Source organism: Cupressus sempervirens, chromosome 9, assembly GCF_028749045.1.
Source record: "Cupressus sempervirens isolate cs-2001-9-10 chromosome 9, ASM2874904v1, whole genome shotgun sequence".
NCBI lineage: Eukaryota > Viridiplantae > Streptophyta > Pinopsida > Cupressales > Cupressaceae > Cupressus > Cupressus sempervirens.
This window is the reverse complement of record NC_143126.1, coordinates 521,020,391-521,041,684: the sequence shown is the minus strand read 5'-3', so window position 1 is coordinate 521,041,684 and position 21,294 is coordinate 521,020,391.

Below are 21,294 nucleotides of genomic sequence, written 5' to 3'. Positions count from 1 at the left end.
TTGCATCTTTCTTCATGCATATATAATCTTATCAAAATTGAATCCTTGGAACTGATGTATAGTATATATTTTAAGTATTAGTCCCACACATACCTCTTGATATCTTTGTTGGAGATGATGTGATCACCTAATCCATTGGATGAAGTGACCTCATCTGAACTTGGTGTGCTATAATCTTCCTTTTTCTGCCATGTCTTTTTCATCTTACCTTTGACATATTCAATATCTACCTTCCCTTTTCCTTTGTTGAATTTAGTGCTAGGTGCCTTTGACCTTGTTGGACACTTCCTACTTATGTGATTAGTCTTCAAACAACTAAAACATTTAGTTTGACTCAACCATCTTTTGTAGTCTCTTCTGAAATGTGTTCTTATGTAATTTTCAGCAACATCTTCATACTCTTGACAATAGTGACAACTATACCTAGTATTATAATCCCAATTATAAGAGTTGTAATTGTGCTTGACCTTTGTCTACTTATTTGATGACCATTTAGGCTTGGATCTGCACTCATATGCTCTATGTCCATAATTCTTGACAATTATAATAGTATCCTTCAAATATTTGTGTGCTTATGGTCTTCGCTTTGCATTCATGTGCCTAATGTCCTTGTTTTTTGCATTTGTGGTAGTGACCCATGAACTTCTTCTTAGGATTATGATTTGCAATCTTGCTTATGCAAATATTGATAGTATGACCCATTACCACAATTATGACAAGCAAGTTTGGAGTTCTTAGCTTTGTTACTTCTTTGTTCACCACTTTTAGATGATTCTCATTCTTTAGTACTAGTATAACCTAACCTAGTAGTATTACTATTGGATCTAGTAGATCTCATGAATTGGTCAAAGTATTTGATAGCTTCACTAGGTTTGTTGAATCTTTCAACAAACTCCTTTTCTCTTTTTAGATCATTCTCAATTGTTTATTCTACAACTTTAGTGTTGTGATGTAAATATATTTTCCATTTAGTTCATAATTTGCAATCATGACTTGATTCATTGTCTCCAATTGCATGCTAGAAATTCTTTGTACTTCTAATGTTTTCTCCTCCAGTCTATTGGTCAATATCCTTTTTTCATCCTCAATCATGACTTTGTCCTCTTCAACTATTTTCTTTTTCTCAGTCACTTCACATAGCAATACTGATTGGACTTCTTGTTCTCTCTTGATATTTTTGACCTCTTTAGTTAGGGTTCCATTATTTTCCATTAGATCTATAATTGTTGCATCAAAATTCACTTGTGTTTCCATCTCCAAACAATTCAATAGTGTCAATCTCTTGGTAATGTGTGCCATTCTCTTCAATAGCTATTTCCTTCCTTCTCTTCAGTGATCACTTTAACTCACTTCTTGCTTCATTTAGTTGATGTGGGGCAAGTTTTGTTTAAGTCTTATAGTTCTCAATAGTCTTTCCCAACTTGTAGACTTCCATTTCCAAGATATTTCCTCAAAGCTGTAAAGCTTTACTTCCAAAGAACTATGCTCTAATACCAATTGTTGGAAATACAATAGGGAAAGTAAACACCAAGAGGGGAGGGGAGGGGTTGGGGGGTGAATCGACACTTAAAAATTCAACCTTAAAATCATTACATATATATATAAACTAAAATACTAGATCAAGCATGTACATCTAAAGCATGTGAATAAGTAAATATTCACACAAATGTATGACACTAGATATTTGGTTACCTAGAAACCCTCCAAGGAGAAGGTAAAAATGGGGTGGGGATGACACCTACAAATCTCGACCACTACATAAATAAAGTGTATCCAATGAAGGTTACAATGTTATGATCATGAAACATGATCTACCTTGTGAAAGGTCTACCTTTTTAAAGGCTTACGAGATTGTTAGATCTTACCCTATTAAAGGATTTCAACACCCTATTAGAAGTGTTCCTGGTAAAAGGAAGGGGGTGTTAAGGACCTAAGAGGGGGCAAAAAGACGAGATCCAACTCCAAACCAATACCTGTGGAACCAACTTGAGGTATATGGTAGGACTAGAACCCTCTATAGTTTCCTTAAGAGAAGACATATAGAGGATGATTCTTGTGGAAAGTGTTCAGAAGGTGACCAACTATAAATAGAAGTTAGCATAATGACATAATGTTCTCATATTCTAGAGATTGGGAAATAGAACCCAACCTAAACTTGAGGACCATTGAAACCATAGTCCCTGGGATAAAATAAATGCATAACCTTGCATAGATAAAGAAGGCATGACTTTGAGTCACAACATCAACATTGAGGAACTCACCAAATGAGTTTTATATGCCTTCCAACACATTTTCATCCCAAAATTTAAAAGGAATCCTAGGGAGGTTGATATAATACCAGCAAAATGAACCACCAAGTCAATCCTTGGGTACCACTTACATAGTTGCAAGGGAAACTTGCCCAAAACCTAAGGAACACCAACTAAGATAAGGAGGAAGTCTTCCTTGAGGAAAAAAGATAAATGTATCTGGAGATATAAGATCAAAGACCTATTCTTGGTTAGCTCTTCCTATAGGGTGCAACAATATAATCTTGTGGGAGAAAAATTCTGGAAGAACATTTGGATTCATAATCTACAACCTAAAATAAAATGCTTCTAGTTTGTAGTATCTCACGAAAAAATCCTTATGCTTGATAATCTATCTAAATGTGGTCTAAACTTAGCTAATAGATGCATTCTTTGTGAGAAGGATGTTGAGTCTATCAATCATCTATTGTTACATTGCTCTTTCATTATTGAGATTTGGAATTAGGTGCTCAAGGATTGTTACCTATCCATGGTGTTCCTAAAAACTATTAATGATATGAAAATTCAATGAACAATTTCTCCTTCTTCTCACCCTATCTTTTTTAAAATTTGGGAATTAATTCTTTCGATTATCAGCTGGTGCGTTTGGAAAGAAAGAAACAACATGATCTTCAGAGACAAAAAGAAGGATGTTGCCTCCACTTTCAAAATCATTAAAAATATGATCAAAGATAGTATAAGTTGTACTTACTTCCCCAAGAGCATTGGGTTTCCTAATTTTCTAGACCTAAGGTTAAAACAAAATTGGATCATTAATCAAAGTTTGATAGTTATTAACTGGCATAAGATGTAGGAAAGGAAAAAGTGCTACTGGATCTCTCATGAAAGCAGATGGATGAAATGTAATGTGGATGGATGTTATAAAGGTAATCCTAGTATTGCTAGAGATGGAGAAATTATTTGAGATTGGAAATGTGAAATAATCCTATGGGCTAGGACATATTCTTTGGGGAGTCTCCTGCCTTGCACTATACTATGAAAGTGATGAAGGGTACTCCCCTTAATACCATAAACTCATAACAGAAACAAAGAAACAACAAAAAATGCAAGAACAAAATATGGACTTCTTATTTGCACCACAAATGTGGTATTTTAGAATTTAGAAGTACAATATGCTAATGCACATGAGCACCTTCATTATAATCATCTACAAGACAAGCTGTGAACTATCACCCAAAGCTATTCTAGACAATGTTCAAGCCTTTCTCAAATAGGCAATTTTATGCCACCTTGGAAGGTTCTAGATGCTCAAACTTAATACCTCATCTAGGTACTCTAAGGCCTCTAATGATGAGCCTAAAGATTTTTTTACAAATATTTTTATGGTAAGCTTATAACTCTAAAATGAACCTTCATGTAGAAAATGAGAACATTCTGAGCTCATATGACAAACTTACTAAAAATAGCAAATTCCCATAAATAGCGACCACCCTATCTACCAGTCTTTATTAAAATTAAAAAGACTAAAAATAAAATAATTTTGGATGATGCAAGATTTCTCTTACACCCAAGATGCTCTTGCATTAGACACTTGGGTAATTTGAGAAGTGACTCCATCACGTCTCAGGTGTTTAGAGGACAACCAAGATAAATGTATAACTCTGCAAAAGCTCAACCCACTTCAAATGCCTTTGGTTCAATTTTCCTTGACTATTCAAATATTTCAAAGCTTGATGATTAGTATACAAAAAAAACTCCTTAGGAAGAAGATAGTGTCTCCACTTCTTCAATGCTTGAACTATAGCATAAAATTCTTGATCATAAACATAATATTTTCTTTTTGCATCATTCAATTTCTCACTGAAATAAGCAATAGGTCTACCTTCTTGGGCAATAGCTCCTATTGCAGTATCACTAGCATCAAAATCTACTTGAAACACCTTGTTAAAATTAGGAAGTGCTAAAATAGGTTGTTCAGTAACTTTCTATTTCAATAGATTAAAACTCTTATCTACTCCTATAGTCCACTTAAATTCTTTCCTATTCCCTCTCATTGTTTTAGTTAGGGGTCCATAGATACTACTAAAACCTCTTATGAACTTTCTATAAAAACTAGATAGCCCATGAAAAGATCTTACCTTAGTCACACTCCTTGGAGTAGGCCATTCAAGGATAGCCTTCACTTTCTTTGGGTCAATTTTTTGACCTTTGCTAAAATTACAAATCCCAGGTACACCAACTCCTTTACAAAACTGCACTTCTTGACATTTACTAGCAACTTTTCTTAACTCAAATTATCAAACACCTTGTGAATATGGATCAAGTTCTCCTCCAATGTCTTACTAAAGATCAAAATATCATCTAGGTAAACAATGACAAACTTACCCAAAAACTCCTTCAGTACCTCATTCATGAGCCTCATGAAAGTGCTCGGTGCATTGGTTAGCCCAAAAGGCATGAATAACCACTCATAAAATCTTTCTTTACTCTTGAAAGCATTCTTCCATTCATCACCTTCTCTAATATGAATCTGATGGTACCCACTCTTTGGATTTATCTTTGTGAAATACTCAGCTCCACTCAAATAGTCGATTATATCATCCATTCTTGGCAATGCAAATCTGTACTTGGTTGTGATCTTGTTGATAGCATGAGAATCTATGCACATCCTCCATTATCCATTCTTCTTTGGTGCTAATACTTTTAGTACAACACATGGACTCAAACTCTCTTGAATCAACCCCTTCTACAATAACTCATGAACTTGCCTGCTCAACTCTTCACTTTTTATTGGTGTCATTCTATCCATTGCCTTGTTTGGAAAACTAGTTCTTGGATCCAAATCCATCTGGTGACTGATCTTCCTCATTAGGGGCAATCCATCAAGTACATTATCTGATCCAATATCAAAAAATCTCCCAATAGATATGCAACTTCTATAGGTACCTTCTCTATTTCTTCTTTACTATCTTTTGGAATTATAGCAAAACACACATGCTCACACTTCATACCTTTGAGAAACTCTTTTCCATCAACAAGACATATTCTGACAGCACTACAAACCTTTCTTCTTCATCCTTGAACATTTTTAGCTTATGTTTCACTCCATCCATAGTCAGAGTGTAGGTATTTTCTCACCCATCATTTACAACATGCCTATCAAACTACCATGGCCTACCCAACAACATATGACATATATCCATAGGTATGATATCATATAGTATCTCATCCTGCTAGCTTCCAATCTTGAACTTCATAGAGCACTACTCATTGACCATGACCTTGTGGTCATCTGGCACCCAAACAATACGGTATGGATGTGGGTGTTTCTATCTCTTTAGTTTCAACTTGATGACCATCGTTTCAGACACTAGATTGTCAATACTTCCACCATCAAAGATCACATCACAATACTTATCTTGACATTTACATCTTGTGCAAAACAAAATCCTTCTTTGATCAAGTTCATTCTTACCACTTAGCAAGACTCTTTTGTTAACTAGGATTTCTCCTCTTTCAACATCTTCAAAATGTGATGATCTGGCATCTTCATCAACATGTGAAACTTTGGCTTAGCCTTTTATTCTTCAAGCTATCCTTCCTTGGTGCTAGGTAAATTCAAATTCTCTATGCCCTTCTTCTCCGTAGTGAAAACATTTCCCATGGAAGCATCCTCTTCCAGATTCTTTTCCTCTACCTCTTCCTCTTCCTTTCTAATCTCTATTATTCTGATCATGGAAATGATTGGAATTATTTCCCCTTTGGTTCTAAGTGATACTTCTAGCCTCATCCTTTTTCTCCTAATCATCATTATGACCACCATATGATCGTCCACCAAATCTTCCACCATGAGCTCTTCCACTATTCTTGTTGTCAAACTTCTTGCTTAGTTTTTCCTGAACTCTTAGGGGAAATTGGTATGCCTCCTCAATACTATTCACTCAAACCAAACTCAACTCATCTTGAATAATTAGCTTTAACCCATTAAGATAAAAGGCCACTTTCTCCTTATTAGCTTCTACATGGCCAGTTCTAATAAGAACTTAGTAGAACTCTTTGGTATACGAGTAGAAATTTTCTTGCTTGCTTCAAACCTTGCATTTTCTTCAATAGATCAAGCTCATAATCCACGAGAATGAATTGTCACTTTAGTTTAGCTTTCATTTGATCCCATTCGGTGATTTTGTCCTTTCCCTTTCTATTTCGCTCAAACTAAACCTCCTACCACCAAATCTTCACATGTCCCTTCAGTATTGCCTTTACAAACTTGACCCTATTAGGATCCTCAATATCTTCATACTCAAAGTACTCCTCTAGTTCATTGATCCAATTGATAAGCTCCTATGGGTTAATATTTCCTAGAAATGTGGGAACCTCAAACTTAGGTCTTTTTCCAATCTTGGAGATGGCCCTAAAAATCCTCTTTTCCTCTAGGTTTAGAACTGCCTCTACTTCAACATTTTCTCCTACTTCATCCTTATCCTCACTTTCATCTCTTATGAGAAGATTCATTCCTCTATGCATTTGTTCTTCCAATGCTTGCATTTGTCTTTGGAGGGCTAAAAAACCCTTAGGTGTAACACCTATAGCTCTTCCAACATGCTCTCTTCTTGGAGAAATTTTTGTGCTTCCATTGAAACCCTAGTGTAAACTACCTCACAATCGATGATCTATCTATATGATCAGCCCAAACCATGGTCCTAGTGCAAACTACCTCATAGTTGGCAATCTATCCACACACTCAAGAACTCTAGCTTTGATACTACTTGATGAAGGGTACTCCCCTTAATACCATAGACTCATAATAGAAAGAAAAAGAAACAAAATTAAATGTGAGAACAAAATATGGAATTCTTATTTGTCTTTGAAATGTGGGATTACAAAATTCACAAATACAATATGCTAACCCACATGGGTGCCTTCATTATAATTATCTACAAGACAAGCTGCGAACTATCACCTAGAGTTATTCTAGACAATGTTTGGGCCTTTCTTAAATAGCCAATTTTATGCTACCCAGGAAGGTTCTCAATGCTCAAACTTAATACCTAGGGCTGATAGAACCTAACAATACATATAGAGTCAGCTAAATACATTTTTGACAAATTATTTTAGAAATTTCAGAAACCCAACTTCAGAAGGGCATAACTCTCAAATTATTGCTCTGATTGCCTATTATAACCATGTTTCAAAAATACCAGTTATTGATCTATAGGCTCAAAACAACACAAGTGCCCTTCTGTTGAGTTTTTGAACCTCATTCGGGCAGTCTAAGCCCTCCAATCACGAGCCTAAAGATTTTTCTAGAATTTTTTTCACCAAAAATCTGCAATAACTTCTCTAATACTTAAGCTTGAGCAATGAGATTTTTATGGTAAGCTTATAACTCAAAAATGAACCTTCTTGTAGAAAATGAGAACATTTAGAGCTCATATGAAAACTTACTAAAAATAGAAAGTTCCCATAAATAGTAACCACCCTATCTACTAGTGCTTATTAAAATAGAAAAGACAAAATAAATTATTTTTGGATGATGTAAGATTTCTCTTACACCTAGGATGCTCCTGCATCTGAAAGTCAAAAGAGTTTCTAGAAAAATTAGTTATATTAGTAAGGAAGTGGTCACATATCTTATGGATATGCTCCTTGATCCTAGTCTCTTTAACCAATTCCAAGAAGATAAATGGATCAAGAAATATAACATCAATGACTTATTCTCAATTAGCTCTGCCTAAAGGGTGCAAGAAGACAATCTTGTGGGAGACAAATTGTTGAAAAAGATTTGGATTCATAATCTAGAGCATAAAATAAATTTCTTCTGGTTGGCAGTTGCTCATAGAAAAATGCTTATGCTTGACAATCTATCTAAATGTGTTATGAGTCTAGCTAACATATGTTCCCTTTGTGAGAAGGATGCTAAGTCTATAAATAATCTATTATTACATTGTTCTTTCACTACTAAGATATGGAATCTGGTGGTCAAGGATTTTTCACCTATCCATGGTGTTCCCCAAAGTATTAATGATCTAATGATTCAATGAATGATTTCTCCATTCTCTCACCCTAACTCTCTTAATGATCTAATGATTCAATGGATAATTTATCCTTTCTCATAGATCTTTGTTAATACTTAGGAATTAATTCTTCCTATTAGCTGGAGTGCTTGGAAAGAGAGAAACAACATGATCTTCAGAGATAAAAAGAAGGATGTTGCCTCAACTTTCCAAAAAATTTAAAATATCATCAAAGATAGTGTTAGTTGTTCTTACTTCTCCAAGAGCCTCAAGTTCCCCAATTTTCTAGACCTAAGGTTAACAAAAAATTGAAACATTGATCAAAGTCTAATAGATATTAACTAGCAAAAGATATGGGAAAGGAAAAAGTGGTACTATATCCTACTTGAAAGGGGATGGATGAAATGTAACGTGGATGAATGTTCTAAAGGTACCTAAACCTGGTATCACTAGAGATGGAAGAATTATTTGAGATTGGAAATATGAAATGATCCATGGCTTTGCAAAGTTGCTGGGAATAAGGTGTAACAACTATGTTGAGGCTATTGCAATATAGTTTCGCATCAAAACTCTATAGGACTTAAAAGTTGATAGCATTGAGTTGAAAGGTGACTCAAAGCTAATTATTGATTTACTTCTAAAAAAATATAAAGTGCCCAAGAGAATTTCCCCTATTATAAATGATTGTAGAAGATGACCTATATTCTTTAACAAAGTTACTATTAAACACACCCTTAGAGAAGGGAATAATGTTGTTGACTATTTGGTGACGTGGAGAATGAACTATGAGGAGTGGAATATGGTGACTCAGATGGAGTGCATGCAAGAGTTAAGTCTAATTATTTTAAATGATAGCAAAAAAATATAATGGCATGTAATAGAAATACCAAAGGTGATAGGTGGATTGTTAAGCTGTTGAGTCATCAAGGTTCATTTTCTAAGAGTATTAAAAGATATAATCTGATTGGGCCTTTATTGAGTGTCAGTCTCAATAAATGCACCAATAATGGTTTTAATACCATGAAGCCAAAAAGTACTTTCCATATCGCTTCATTTATCAAGCTTTTTTGTGTGATTCCTACCCCATATCTTAACCTGTTATTTTGCAAGGTGGTTAATAATACCAATGTAAGGTATTTATGGAGGTGAGTTGGAAAGTTCTCTACTCAACTCAGGCTTTACATGAGGCATGTCATCATGATTTATTACATCTCTCACATTGATTTTAGAAAAAGACTAAGCTATGTGAAGTGATGTGACACAAGGATTGAAATTAAGATCTATGACAATATTTTAGACCTATTAATGAGTATGGTTTATTTTTTGCATCACCCTTATTTGGAAACATAATTTCCTTCTATGCCCTCCAATTTCCTCAACACTATCCATAATCTTTAGTTGTGAAAGGAAGGTGCCATGACGAGTGATATTGTAGAGAAAACTATTGCTGATTTGAACTTGAGTCCTCAGAATTCCAAGCAGTTGTTTGAGAAGGAGAACACCATGGGAGGCCCATTAAAACATGTTATACCTAGAGACTATAAAGACTTAGAGTAGGATAAAGAAATTTGGGGATATTTTGTTAAGGAGAGTCTACATTTATATTTCCATGTGATGAAATCCCATAGTACTGTTGGGTGAGCCCACAATAGTGGGTGACACTTTTTGACCAATTTTGACAGTGATATCAACATTTTTGAAACAAATCTCACATTCGAGTGACTCTACTCTAAAACTATTAAGAATTTGAAGATGACATAAACTACTAATTTATAGTACTTTGTTCCTACTTTGTAACCATATTTAGGAAAACAAACTGTTCAACTCAAATTTTTCTTCTCCCCCAAAAAATGGTACATATGAGAAATAGATATTTTTAAAGAGTGATAGTCATTTTGAAAAGACTAACTTTTTTTTTTCTACAAATGATAATGAGGTAACTCTTTTGATGTTAGATTTGTAACATCAATATCTAGAGGATCCAGTTGGTTTGATTCAATTTGGTTGAATATTGTATAGTTTATGAAATTTTAAAGTGACATCAATCGTAATTCACACATACATTCATTTTGACTAGGATAACTTGAACTCAATATATCATAAATCAATTTATATTTTTTTTTAATAAAAATTTAATTCAATAACATATCTCGAGATTTTTGAAAAGAAATTGACCTAATTTACAATTTTTCCCGAAATGTCGAAGTCAGTAGATGTTTAATCATTAATCAACCTATAATGACTTAAACTCATATTTGGAAGTCTTAATGAATATGATACCTATTAAAATTACAGTCATTGGAAAGTTTTCTCCTAGCAGCACAATTTAAAAATTTTATATTTATAGTAGGAGGTCATTTGATCCTAGTTTTGAGGGTCAAAAGGCCATTTTTTCATTTTCTTTATGAAAAAGAACAAAGTTTTTTTAAAAATGCTCACACGAACATGGTGTTCATGTGAACATGTATATATATCTATACAAACACATGTTTGTGCAAACATATATATGGAAAAATTCGGTGACCAGATTTAATTATTTTTATGTTTGCTTGAACACCTAATTGAACCATATAATTTTATTTTATTTTCAAATTGAAGGCAAATTTTTGAAGGTGAAGGCTAATTTTATAAGGCAAATGTGAATTTTCGAAGGCAAAGGCAATTTTTTGATATTTTCTAAAGTTTTAAAATATTTTCTAATATTTTTCTAATCTTTTCTAATATTTTTCTAATAACACTAGCACATAATTAACTAATAAAAATTAATTATAAAGAAAAATTTAATATAGTTAACTAACATTAATAAGCAATAAAAATATTAAATTAACACTAAAATATTTATTGAAAATTTAGAAAATATTAAAAATATTGAAATAATCACATATAAACATACCTGAAATAGTGCAACAACGAAAAACTTGACGAAAAGGATGTAGCACACTCACATCCTCAATACATTTGCTCCAACCCCTAAAGCACTTTTCTAATCACTATAAAAGTGAAAATGAAATCAAATAAGTGCAAATAAGTACACATACCTAGAAACCATGATTTATTATTATTATTGTACACAATATAATTGCATATTCATGAGACTTTAATGTAGAATGCAGATAAAATGACAATGAACTAGACTAAATCTAAGAAATCATTGTCAAAATGTAAATTCTATGAGTGTCTCATGTTTCCCTAACTACAACTGCTAAGAAATCTCTCAGACCAACATCTCAGCATTAGTTCTAGAATGGGAGTATGCTTAAAATGAAGATCTACAAGAATGCATGCAAGATCTATGATTATAATGTAAATTATATGAGAGTAACAACTTTTAGAATGTTATCAAACTAGACATGAAATGAGCTAAACATGTAATAAATGTTACTAAACAACATGAAAATGATGCTAAAATGCTATGGAATTGCTATAATGATATGCTAAAATGATAACTTAGAATGTTCCTACAGTGCAGATGCCTAAAACTTGGGTCCTTTAGCTCTTGGATTTCCATCCTATTTCTAGGATTTCGGATGGGGTTGGAGTAAGAATCAATATTTTTACCTTTGACTGGTGGATGGAGGTGAAATTGAAAATATCTCATAAGAGACCAGGAGGAGGAGTCCAACAGACTTGGTTTTGAGCATAAATGAGGATTTTTCCAATTCTTTTAAAAGTAAAAGGGGGATTTTCACTTTTGTGAGGATAAATGACTTTTTTGTTTTAATAAATGTTCTATTTATTTTCAACATTTTGTCTTATTCTTCCTCCCTTTTTGAATTTCATTTTATGATTTTGAAATTTTTTTCTCCTCTATTTAAAGTTGATTCAGGTCTTGTTGATTTGATAGATAATTAATGACATGATGTGATTTTTGATTTGAAAGTCTATTATGTTCTTCTGATTTTCTCTTTAATTTGCGTTGATTGATTGAAATTACGTAATTTAGGTCTTTGCCAAATTTTTAGTGTCTACAAATGCCCCTCTTTGAGCTAATATGTGAAACATATTAGTTCAAAGATTATCTTGATTCTCTGATTTTAGGTCAAGTTTTGATGATTGAATGTCTAATTGATGATATTTTGACATTTCATAGTTGTCGTGGTGTTTGATTATTGATGACTTGATGTTTGACCATTGATTTTGATGTTGCAATGTTTTTACTTGGATACCCTACTTTTTTTTTTGAAATTTTGGTTGGGGTAGGACATTTTGATTTTTCAAAAAAAAATTATGCCCCAGTTTGATATGGATATACTGCCCCCTCATAAATGAAATTGGAAAAATAAAAATGAATGTGCAAAAATTAAGGAGTTTCCAATTTTATTTCTCAAAGGTTTGATAACTGACAAATAAAGGTGATCAAGGTGGTTTAATACAATACCCAATTCGTAAAAGTGAAAAAAAAGGTTCCAATGTTGGGTAAATAGAGTGAAAAAGGGATATAAATACCCTTATGGAGGGTTAAATAGGTCAAAAGACCTTTTACCCTTGTCATTTTCACCCTCCCCACATTTGACACTTTAGAGCTTTGAGCTAGTGAGGATGGTGGTCCCTTTACAAGAGCACAAATTTGAGAGGGGTTGTAGGTATTAGCATCCAATGGATTATGATGCCCCTATAAGCCATCAAGATCTTCAATTTTAAATTTTTTGCATGTGTACCTTAGTATTTTTTGAATTTCACGTGAATTTTTGTGGTATAATTGATAGTTTAGGTATTTTAGCACATTTAGCTTTTCTTTTAGCACATTTGAATTCTTTTAGCGCATTTGAGAATTCCTTTAACATATATGTAGGGCAAAAAAATGCATATGAAAACCTAGTTTTGAAGTCAATTAGCATATACAGTGAAAAAGTGGCACATATAGTGTTTGTCATAGCACATTTGCTTATTTTAGTGCATTTTATTAATCTTGTTGTGCATATAGATGATGTTGTAGCACATTTTTGTTAAATAGTGCTTATGCACTATGAAACAATGCAAATGATCATTTTGATAGTGGTTATGTATGTTATGGTGCATCTAATATAGGAAATAGCACATTCTAATGTTTTAATAGTGCATATGATAGTTCTAGCACATCTGATTAATGTGGTAGTGCATATGTCATATGAAATAGCACAAATGAACATTGAAGAGTACAAACAAATTATAAAGCCTTAATCAAGCATAAGATAAAGCAAAAGGCTAGATTCTAGGTCTATCGGCCAAGGATTCACGATATCGAGTAAATAATAGTAATTAGGTAGTCATGAAGTGATGTTTTAGGATCAGTATGATGATAGATAGGTAAAGAATGATGTCCCAACTTAGGATACAGAGTAGGGAAAACAAACAAGTTTGGCTCAAGATAGAGAACGACAAGTAATAGGTCCAAGATAGAATTGGTAGCTGAGTAGCTAGATATAGATAGTAGACTGATGCATGATGATCACTTGGGATGAGAACTGATGCTGTTTATTTGTTTGTTGAAAAATAGGTACATGGGTGAAAGCTCATGGTACAAGGGTTGTATCCATGGCCCCTAGAGGCGGTAGGCAGATTGTGAGCCACAAATCGCTAGGTGATAGATAGATGTGGGTTCACTTATTTACTATAAATGCCCCAGTTCCAAGTGAATAGAGGGCTATTGATAGTTGTGGCCAAGTGATGACACTCAGACCACAACACCTTTCATTTGCCTATGGGTGAGATGACTATGACTCCAGAGGATGTATATTAGTTATTGTGGATCCTAACAGTGGGGGATTTAGTATGCTATGATTAGACTATAGATGGTACTGCCTTTAGGGATTTGTTTAGATATCATAGTATTGGGATGACAATGTATCATGGTTCCAAATGTTGCAGTATGAGCCATTTTCGACAATTTTGGCTCGATTGATAGGAGGATTTTTGTTGCTAGACTAACGAGGGCAAGGATTTCTAGTGGGTGGGGCTAGTTGATACATGATATGATTGATCAGCCACAAATATTTGCATGGGATAGCTACATATTGGCTTTCTTATACCATGACTTGCATCAGGTTGTATATTCTGGAGCCTCGTTGCTATCAGCAGGGGTAATTTTGTTATAGCTATGGACATAGGAGCATCTACCAATTAATCATCCAATATGTGTGTGACAATGTCCTCAAGGTATGCCTTATATACACATTTACTTTGGTATGATCATGCAACCCCATTTTGGAAAGATGGAGTATTGGTGGCAGATATTGGATGACATTGATGAGGTTATATGTAGACCATATAGGTTTATAGAGCCATGGGCTGAGGATGATGATGAGATGGTATATTTCTTTGGTCCAAGATATTTTCTTGGCTGGGTGCCTACAATGATAGAGCAATTTTGTGTTAGGTAGGTTATGAGACAATTTGGGCAGCAACAAGGCATGCCACAAGGGTTAGCACATTAAGCTTGAGTGTAGTCAAAGAGGTCAATGTGGGGGCCAACCTTTGAGTATGAGGCTTGAATAGAGGCCTTTCTTTAGATGATAGATACATCACAGCCATGGGCATTGCAGGATGCAAAGGAAGATGCAGGGATGGAGGGGATTATGCATGATGGTTTCATGAACATCCATTTCCAAGATACACAGATTCAACAGAGCCTATTCTTGGGATTGATGAGCTGCCAAGTGGCAAAGAGGATGGGGATGATGAGGGTGGTCTAGGGAGACATAGAGGGATACAACAGGCATGAGTGAGAGGGAGAGGTGTGGTTAGAGTAGGGGGGAGATATGGAGGGTGAAGTCGAGTAGTTATGGTACTACTATAGAGGGGTGTTGCATGAGGTCCAGTGCATAGACCAAGAGAAGTAGGTGCAAGGAGAGTTGGAGTGATCTAGGGCCATGGAGGTGCAAGGGTGAGAGGAGGGATGGGTGGTGGTGTGGGAGCTGGTCAGTGGGATGGAGGTGTTGGATTGGGAAAGATAGAGTAGGTGAGAGCTAGATTTCCTAATGATATTTAGTTTATCCAGTGATAGAGGCCATGGGTACAGGCTCTAATCAGATATCCATAGGATGTACAACTATGGGGGAAGTAGTGGGTGTTCCTAGATGCATAGCCACCACCAAAGAGGCCAAGGGGATCTACTGATTTAGAGGCTTGGATAAGTGCCATGGAAGCTTGGATGGGTGAATTGACGAGTACACTACAGGCATTTATAGCCACTATGACATCGAGGCCACCATTGCCGCCAACACCACCAAGGACAGATGGGGTGCCAATGAGTTAGAAAGCCATAGTCAGATGTGTCACACTGATGACAAATGAAATCGAGCAGGCACCATAAGAGGATAGGGGTGCCACTGGTGAGAACACACCTTCATGTCAACCACCTACTCATGGATGAGTGTATATTATGTGTTATGGTATTACTCATCATTATGTATTATTATTCATTTGATGTTCATTTGATATTCATGCTGAGGTACTTGGTGATATTTGGATGTTCATGTGCATAGACATTGTGACCTTTTGATGTTCATGTGATTTGATCATTTGGACATTCTTGTTGATGCAGACTATCTTACATTCATGTTTATTTTATCCTTTTGATACATTATTCGTTCTTTCTTTACGATATATCTAAGTTTATTGATATTTAGACGTGTGCATTTGTTATATCATGGACTCATGTATGCATGTGATGATTTGATTTGATAGATATGGTAGTAGTAGATATTGATATATATATATATATATATAGATGAATATTAATGTAGCATGATATGCGGATAACGATTGAAATAGTTAGATGAGAATAATGATGTAATGAATAAAAATGTTATGTGATGGTACAAATGTAATGAAATGACATTTGGTGTAATGTAGTGTGATGTAATGTAATGCAATAAATGAAATCAAATTTGGTGTAATGTGGCATGATGTAATGATATGAGATGTAATGAAATGAATTTTGAAATGAGATTTAATGTATCAAAGTGGAATGAAATAAAAAATGTGATAAAATGTGATGGAATGGAATGAATTTGAAAAATGAATGTGATAGAATGGAATGAAAGTAGAGAAAATGGAATTAAATGAAATTTTTAAGTGAATGAGAAATGTGATGAAAATATGAAAGAAAATAATCTAATGTAATAAGAGGAAATATGATATGTGGTGTAATGAAATGAGATTGGATGTAATAAATGAAATTTAACGTAAATGCAATGTAATGTAATGCAATGAAATGAAAGTTGAGGTGATGTGATATGAGGAAGTGGATTGTGATAAATGAAAATGTAAGGAAAGAAATGTGATGAATAAGATGTGATGTGACAAAGCAGAATGAAATGAGAAATGTGATCAAATGAAATGAATGTGTAAATAAAATGAAAATGGTAAATGAAATGAAATAGGAATGTGATAAAATAAAATGAAAATTGTAGGTGAATTGGAGATGTGATGGAGAGAATATGATAAAATGGAAGGAAATGGTAATGATATGGAAGTGTGATAAAATGTAATGATATGAAATGATAATATAATGAAAATGTGATAACATGGGATGTAATGACATGAAATGACAATGTAATGGAAATGTGATAAAATATGATGTGATCACATGAAATGAAAATGTGATAAAATGTGATGTGATGACATATAATATGAACTTCATGAAATATATGGTGATCTCAAATTGGTTTAGACAATTGAGTCTCAACACACTTAAGATATTTTCTAAGTTCATGCCGAGCTAGTAATATATGCCGAGTATAATATGTATAGATGTTGAGTTGTAATGAGTGTTGAGTCACTCATGTGTTGAGTCAATCAAGTGCAGAGATAATAGATAGTGCTGAGAAGTTCAAGTGCCAAGTGAACAGTTGATGCCGAGCAAGACAAAATTATAGTAGGTGTTAAGCATCAGTATTAACAAGTGCCGAGTAACATAGAATGAACCTAGTTGTTTGTGATGGCACAAACAACTATTTAAACCATTTTTAAAGCTGAATTATGGATAGATCTCGAAGCATTGAAGATCAGATTAAATCTATTTGGATCCCCTATGCGATCAACATGCAACTAATCAGAAAAATGGAAGGAATTGAATAGGAAAAATGAATGAATCTCAATCATAGATTCATACCTAACCCTAATCCACCAAAGTCTTTTTAAAGGGAGAAAAAGCCCCATAATTTAGTATGAGAGAGAGCATTAGAGAATGTATGTGAGGAGGTGATGCTAGCAAAGATTTGAAGGAAGTGAAAGGGGTGGATTGATCAATATACATTCAAGGTGACTTAGAAGCACAAAATTGCAGAATCAGTTAGTAGAATAGAGGATTGAGGATACAAAAATTTCATATTAGATTAGAAAGGATCCAGATGGACTGAATTGAGATTTGAAATCAGCAATACCAGATTGTAAGTAGTTAGATCAATTATAAGTAGTTAGATCAAACATTCTACTATAATTTCTAACAATTGTATCCGTAGGATGAAATCCTTTGTATTAAGGTTGACTTAACAGTCATAGTGAAATCCTTTAACAAGGTGACATTCCAAGTGAGTGTTCTAAAGTCCTTTAGCTAGGTACACTTTTTATAGGGTGTTAAAATCCTTTAACAGGGTGGGATCTAACAATCCTTTGTAAGCCTTTAAAAGGGTAGGCCTTTCATAGGGTAGATCATGAGAATGGTCAAAATATGTCACCTTAACAGGTGATCTTTATTGCTATAGCAGTGAAGAATTGTGGGTGTCATTCCCACCCTAGTTTTACCTTCTCATTGGAGGGTTTTTGGATAATCACATATGGTGTCAAGTGTTTATGTGGATGCATTTACTTTACATGTTATTTCAATGTGTTTATGCATGTATTGTTTTAAAGTTAAAATTTTTATTGGTTAGAGATTAGTACTTTTGCTTAACCCCCCACAATCCCCTCCCCCCCATCAGAAGTATACATTTCCCATTTGTATTTCCAAAAATATAATGGAATGAAATGAAAAGAAATGTGAGAAAAGGGGATGCAATGAAATGTTTAAAGGAGATGTGAAAATGAGGTGAATGAAAGTGAAAATGGAAGGAAATGAATGTGCTAGAAAAGTCACAAATTGAAAAGATGAAATGCATGAATTAAATGTAATGTGATGGGCAAAAATGGAATGTAATAAAATGAAATTAGATGTAATGAAATGTGACTTAGTGAATTGTGATGAATGAAAGAAAGGAAGATGAAATGAAATTGTTTGAGATTCAAAAGCCACATAATGCAATAAGTGGAATGAAAATATGAGACAATAAAGTGTGATGCATGGTGGAAATGTTGTGAGGAGACAAAGTCCATAATAGTTGAGTGTTAAAAGCTTGCCTTGATGTTGATGTTGTTGTCTATTATTGGATAACCAGTCCTAAATTTGTCAAATGATGTTGTGACAGCTTTCTTGTGTAATCCTAATTTATGTGCCAACTATTTGTTTTCAAGGAACCCAAGATGAAAATGAAAACTAAATGAATGCAACTACCCGTCACCTTTTTTTTTGTAAAGAGATGCAAATTAACTATCATCCTAGAGTGTTTAATAAAAAGTGATGAATTACAACCATCACTAGCTTAGCTATGGTGATATGACTACTATGTCATGTCGAGAAGTACCAACAAACATGAACAATGTATATGAAAAATATTGGAAAAAGTTACTACTGCAAAAGAATAAAAATAGGCATGAAAATAGTCAAATGTCAGATGAAAGACCTCACCTAAGATATTGTAAAAAATTAGTTGAGGTACACATGGCTTCCCAAATGAGAGGAGTCTCTTACAAGTGGAACCCAATAATGCACGATATGAAAGGATCACTGGAGTTAAATAGTGAAAAACCAAGGGAAAATAAAATATCATGACCTTATCCCAGTACCTCTAGTCAAACACATCATCGAGGTACTAGAAGTACATAATAGTGGAAAAACCCATTATTTTCAAACCAGGCATATTGACAGTTGTGTGTAATGGTGTCAAGTTTGTTCAATTCTATCTAGGAGCAACTATTGTACTAGTCAAATAATAAATTATGGGATGTGTCAGCAGTAATTTAGTAGCAAATTTTATAGGGTGATGTGTGTTGGCAAGAATTAGGGTGTCTAAGTGTTAGAGCTGAGGGTCAAGTATACCTAGTACCAATATGGTAGGATGTAGAGAGTGGATATGTGGTAAGACCAATAAAGAATGAGTCTCGAGTGAGAAACAACTATAAATAAGCGAATATCATGGGGATGGAAAAAAGCAAGATGAAGAGTAGAATGTGGCCATTAGGTTTAATAGAAGTTTGAGGAAGAATATAAGTGAAAGCATGTTGGGCTCATTAGATGAGTTGCAATAGGAGGGTGATGCTAGCTAGGGAAGGTGGATTAGGTAAGGGAAAGGAGCAAAGTGCATTTGGTGAACCTCTAAAAAGCTGGTGTATCAGTCTAAACTTTAAGTGTTAGTTCCAAATCAAGGTGAATCAAGTCATGCAGGATGGGGGTTGATACAACCTAGAGATGTAGGGATTAGGGCGGAAGAGACACCCTTGTCAATGTTAATGATGTTGTCAAGGACTACAATGTATCAAGCATTGCAGGTGGTGTTGGATGATAAGCTAATGATGTAGGCAAATAATAGTTCACTTGGGATGATGAAGAGTATGTTAGGAGTGGAGGAGGAGGAGGGGGGAGAGAAAATTTCCTGAAAAGTCTATGGGAGAAGCTTTGAGGGATGTAGGAGATGTTAATGTGGGTGAGGAGATGAGTGGAGCACTTTGGTTGATTATCCTTGGGATTCTGGGACAAGGGTCAATGGAAGGGGAAGAGAGTGGTGTAAATACAGAGGAGCCATAGTTAGAGTTGGGGGGTAGAGATCAATCATCAAGGGGTGTGAAAGAATTATGGAGACTATTAGCCATAGAGAGAGTCCAAGCAAAGAATGTAGAACATGAAGTCACATTTTTGCCAAGATTGATGGAGAAGACACAAGAAGATGGAGTGCAAATGGAGGCAAGATGAATTCAAGTGGAGGTGGATGTAGAGTGGGTGTGGGTACAATCACTAGAAGTGGAACTACATGTGGAGTAGTCATGAGCAAAGGGAAATGACACGAGGATGTGGGCAGAGTGGTCATGGGCTCAAAGGTTGTAGGAATCTCTTAAGATGGTGCAAGTGGGTTTAGAGAGTGTGCAAAATAAGTTGGTGTTATTGCAGTCACAATCTGAGTCATTTAGGGAGGTGATTACAAAATTGAATTCCCTATCATTGAAGTTGTAGGAGCAATTAGCATTGAGTGGGGTGACGGTGAGACAGTTGCAACAATAGTTGGGTGAGGCAAAAGTATATGCAGAGCATTGGAGAATGGTGATTGATCAAATGCAACAAGACCGGGATGTGGCCCAATGAGCGATCACTGCACCAAGAGTAAACAAGCTAGTGGAGAATGTGTTCATGGAAATGCACCAGATGATGAAGGTACATTGTGAATTCTCTTATTATATGGGATGTTATCATCAGGCATTCCTTGATGAGGATTGACAAGAGACGCAATTTGTGGATAGGGAATTTACATAACTATTGAATGCGCAATTACATAGTGGAAGATTTTTTATTCCCATGGATGCGGTGTGGGTACATAGAGGATTAATGCTAGGGGCTTTGTCTTCTAGAGCACGGTTAGAAGAAACACCATTGATTGGACACTGTGTCTTGCCACCTCCCCTAGGGAGGCCAGAATAAATAATCTGCCAAATGTTATTTGAATGTAATGCTATCGTTGTCATCATAGTAGAATAAAAGTTGTGTTTTGTCTTGTGGCAAGCAAAAGGACAACTAGTGTTGTTTGTAATGCATCGAATAAACATTGTCATGTTTGATTTTGGTATTTTTAGAATGTATTTAGATGTTTGTTTTAGATTTTTGAGGAATATGTGAATGTTTTTGGGATTTTTAATAGATATTTGAACATTTTTGGGATTTGTGATAGATATTTGGAAAGGTTTCAATCTTCGTAAAGGTGGGAACAATAAAATCTATAGAGTAAGAAAAACCTTTGCTGGTATGT